Source organism: Mastomys coucha, unplaced genomic scaffold (assembly GCF_008632895.1).
Source record: "Mastomys coucha isolate ucsf_1 unplaced genomic scaffold, UCSF_Mcou_1 pScaffold9, whole genome shotgun sequence".
NCBI lineage: Eukaryota > Metazoa > Chordata > Mammalia > Rodentia > Muridae > Mastomys > Mastomys coucha.
In genome coordinates, this window is record NW_022196915.1 from 33,461,068 (window position 1) to 33,465,987 (window position 4,920).

A 4,920-nucleotide genomic window follows, 5' to 3' on the forward strand; every position below is an offset into this window, starting at 1 on the left:
CCCACCTATTCATAGCCTGAAGACTGCTCTCTGCAGAGACGATGCCTACTAAGATTTATTGAATCTGCCTCCTGGGTCAGCTTTACGCAGGAACCCCCTCTCCCTGTTCCTATACGCAATACACACACCAAGCTTCCAGGATGCTATCCTTTCTCCATCCAAACCTGACTCCAACTGTTCCTGTTTGTGTATCTGTCTTTTATCCACTCACTGGTCACCCTAGCCATTCCTGGAGGCTGTGAAACCAAGAGGCATGGTCAGTGAACAAATTACAGGAATCAGTTCTAGTACCCCAGGGATGGAACTCAGAGGGTCAGGTTTAGCCCAGTGCCTTTACTGACTGAGCCATCTCAGTCTTCAGCTGAACTTCAAATAGCTACATGTTGCTAAGGTGCTGGATAGTGAAGGTCTGTATCACCAGGATAATATGGCATGTGAAAATCATACTTTTCTGATAGATAAGAGGGCCACTTCAGTTCTGAGCGGGATCTGATGCCCTCTTCTGGCCGCCACGAGTACTGCACATATATAGCACAGGGAGGCAACACAAACACACATACACACACACACACACACACACACACACACAAAATAAAAACTTTTTTTAAAAGTAGTTCCTCAGTCACACTAGTCATATTCCTAGCATTCAATGTCCTGTGTGATTCATATGACTGAGTTGCTGTGCATACAGGATACTTCTATCATCACAAAAAGTTCTACTGGATAAACTGTGGAAAGCAAACTGAATCAGTCAACCATAAACAAGGCAATGAGTAAGGAAAACAATCAGTCTACCTGACGCTTTCTGGGGCCATTACAAGCAGTGAACAATCTATGCCTTGTGTTCAAACAACTCCCAGTATTATCTGGAATTTACATTAACTCTCTCGAAACACAGGAGTGATTGTAGTGCATAGCAAGTTCCTGCTTCTCCTTGTATACAGAGATGGAGCTGAGTGCTATGGGGAAAGGACTGACCGACCCACTCCCTTTTAATCTGTCTCTCTGTTCTCTCTTCCTCCCTGGCTCAAAGTGTCTTTCCATCAGTTTGCCTCCACATCACCCATTGCTTAGGACCCCCAACATGTATACACACACACTAGGCTAGGAGAGCACCTAGGAGATAAACCCTATAAGGCATCTGGTCTCAGAAAAAGTTCAAAAGCAGTTCACATACACACCTGAGCAATGTCTCTGCCCAGACTAGGTAATGCCAGTGTTAAAGGATGAACAGAGGTAGTGCTAAGCAGTTTTTAAGGGCTGTACAAGACCTTGGCTAGACCTGGCACCATCTTGCCAAAATCTAGGGAGTCTCTCTTAGTAGCCCAACTTGGCCTTTCATTTGCTCTTTTTCTTCCTCGCCTGTCTGCAGCTGCCACCGACTGACAACAAAATACACTTCACCCACTGTTCATCCAGGTGGGAAATGGCATTCTGGTTGGCACCAAGCCCAGTCCATACTAAGGAGACAATCCTTATTTGCCCCAGAAGGCTCATAAGTCATTCAGCCACTGCCAAGGGAAGCAGGAGTAGGATATTGAAGATTGGGAGCAAGTCTTGGACTGATCTGAATCTACCCTCATTGAGCTCCAGGACTCCCATGTGGGTAGAACCATAGTGGGGGCATGTCATCCCGGTTACCCAATGCTTGGGAAGATATGGAACTACTCCCTGAATGAGGATCATCCAAGCACAAAGAATATTGTAGGACAGGAGGTTGAAGAGATGGCTTAGTGGTTAAAAGCACTGACTGCTCTTCCATGGGTCCTGAGTTCAATTCCCAGCAACCACAGGGTGGCTCACAACCATCTGTAATAGGATCCAATGCCCTCTTCTGGTGTGAATGAAGGCAGCTACAGTACTCATATACATACAATAAATAAATAAATCTAAAAGAAAAGAACATTGTAGGACAACAGTTCCCAATCTGCCATAAGAGCTTTGTGTATTTGGAGTAGTAATCTTATCTAGAAATCTGACTGTGGGTAACACAGGAATCTACACATATGCCCAAATCATAAACCTTAGAAAGAATAGCTATGAACTTGGGGGGACCAGGAAGGATTAACGGATAGTGTGGGGTTGTCCCTAATCTATTAGTTATGGTTTGGACATTAAGTGTCCCCTAAAAGATTTAGTGTTCAGGGGCAGGGCTTTAGGGAGAATGATTGTATCCGTGGATTCCCTTACTAGTGTGATGGCCTTATTGGGAGGTGGTAAAAGGCAAGAAGCATGGCTTCGTTAGATGAAGGCCACAAGTGGTATATAATGATTTGAATAAGAATAGCCTGTACAAGCTCATGTGTTTGAATGCTTGGTCTCTAGAGTGGAACTATCTGGTAAGGATTAGAAGTGTGGCCTTGTCTAAGGAGGTTTGTCACTGGGGGTGGGCTCTAAAGCCTCAAAAACCTAGTCTCTCTCTGTCTACCTACAACTTGCAGATCGGAACTCTCGGCTACTGCTCCAGTACCATGCCTACCTGCCACCACACTCCAAGCCATGATGCTAAGAGTGAAACTGTAAATAAGACCCCAACTAAACATTTTCTTTTATAAACTGCCTTTTTCATGCTGTCTCCTCACAGCAAGAGAACAGCAACTAAGCAGGGTGTGTCTTGGAAAGACACATGACCCTAGTGCTCCTGGCTGACAGAGGGGAACTACTCTAGTCCACAGCCCTGCTCTCTCATGATGGTCTTCCAGAAACAATGGAACCAGCACAACAGAGCATACACTATAACCTCAGAAATCAGGAGCTAAAAGTCTTCCCTCTTTAAAGCTGCCTAGCTCAGGTGCTTGTCACAGCACCATAAATGTAACAAATATTCACACTTCTCCCTCATTGGCAGACTTCAGGATCTACTTGAGGACTCATGGCCCTTTTGCTATCGTTCAGAGGAACCTTTTCCAGCTCAAGGTCTTGGGGAAAAGGTGGCTCCCATTACTCAAGAGTGATGAATGATTTTCATTTGCTCTCTGTGGTGGTTTAAATGAGAATGTTATATATTTGGGATGCTTGGGCCTCAGTTGTTTGGGAAGTACTTGGAGGTATGGCCTTCTTGGAGGAGGTGTGTCACTGGGAATGGGCTTTGAGGTTTCAAAAGTCAAGCCATTCCCAGTCTTTCTCTCCCTGCCTACTACTTGCTGATTAGGATGTAAGCCTTCAGCTGCTGCTCCAGTGCCTTGGCTGGGCCTGCCATGATGGTCATGGACTCACCCTCCGAAAGTGTAAGCTCAAATAAACTCTTCCATTCGTCCCTTAGTCATGGTGTCTCATCACAGCCATTTACACCATCACAGCCATCACAGCCACAGGATGTTTGTGCTATTTTCTTGTGCTTTTCTTTTTAACTTGACCCAAGCTGGAGTTACCTGGGAAGAGGAACCTCAACTGAGAATACATCCACATCAGACTGGCCTTAGGCAGGGCACTTGCTTGCTTGATGACTGGTGTAAGAGAGCCACCCTTGACCAGGTGGTCAGTCCCAGGGTGTATTAAAAAAGCAAACTGAATAAGAGAGGTGAAGTTAGCCACTAAAAAGGGCTTCTCTGTGGTCTCAACTTCAGTTTCTGCCTCTGGGTTCTTGGTCTGCTTGAGTTCTTATCCTAACTTTCCTCAATGCTAGACTGTGATCAGACCACATAAGCCAAGTAAACCCTTTCTTCCTCAGGTTGCTTTCGGTTTTATAACAGCAATGAAGTCTGTTTCTATTCTAATCCATTTCTATCCACTAAATACCCCTCTAAAACATAAGGCCAAGGCCAAGGCTATGTTCAAAGAGAAAGCATTGGACTACCCAGCAGCAGGCTGGGATTTCTCAATATCAGATAGCCCTGTCATCCGCCTTGGCCTTTGCTCTAGGGTGCCTCTTGCACAGTCATTATGAAAGCAATTAGTGTTCCAACATACAAAGGTGACTCAGCCAACAATCTCATATGTTAAAATTCTTACCTATCTATTCCTTGCTGTAATTGAGGTTTCTATTGCTTCAGTGAAATACCATGTGCCGCCTAAGGTAGAGGCTTCCTTCAAGCATGCCTAAGAACATCTCAAGTCAGGGTGGTCTAAGGGCTGGCCTCTTTCCAGGTATAAGGAGAGGGAACTTAGAAAGAAAGCATCAGTAATCAGTTTGAGAATGATTTAGCCACATTTTAAGCATGGAAGGAAGGAGACTAAATGGCAGTTAGAGAACATCCTGCTCTTTTTGTTTGTTTTTTTTGTTGTTGTTTTGTTTTTAACCAGTATCCTAGTTAGGGTTTCTGTTGCTGTGATAAAACACATGACCAAAAGCAACTTGGGCAAGTGTTTGGGAGCCAGACTGACCCAAGACTTCAGAGGCCTGGATGAAAGTATAAAGGAACGTTAGTGCTGTGTCCTTGTCCAGGAGCAGACGTGGCAGGGTCCAGTCTAGGGCTGGAGCCAGGGTGTGCTGCTTAGTTTTATGTCAACTTAACATAAGCTAGAGTACTGGAGAGAAGAGAGCCTCAGTTGAGAAAATGCCTCCATAAGTTTGAGCTACAGGCAGACCTGTAGGGTATTTTCTTAATTAGTGATTGATGTGGGAGGGACCAGCTCTTTGTGGGTGGAGTCACCCCTGAGGCAGTTGACAGAAAGCAGACTGAGCAAGCCATGGAAAACAAGCCAGGAAGCAGCAACCCTCCATGACCTCTGCACCAGCTCCTGACTCAGGATCCTGCCCTGACTTCCTTTGATGATGAACAGGGATATGGAAATGTAAGCCAAATAAACCCTTTCTTCCCCAACTTGTTTTTTGGATTTTTTGTTTGTTTGTTTGTTTGTTTGTTTGTTTTTCGTCATGGTGTTCCTTCGCAGCAGTAGGAACCCTAAGACGTAGAGCTTCAGAAGAGTTAAGGTTGTGGTTCCTAGGACACTGGCTTTCTCCCTGAAGAGCTGTGGTTA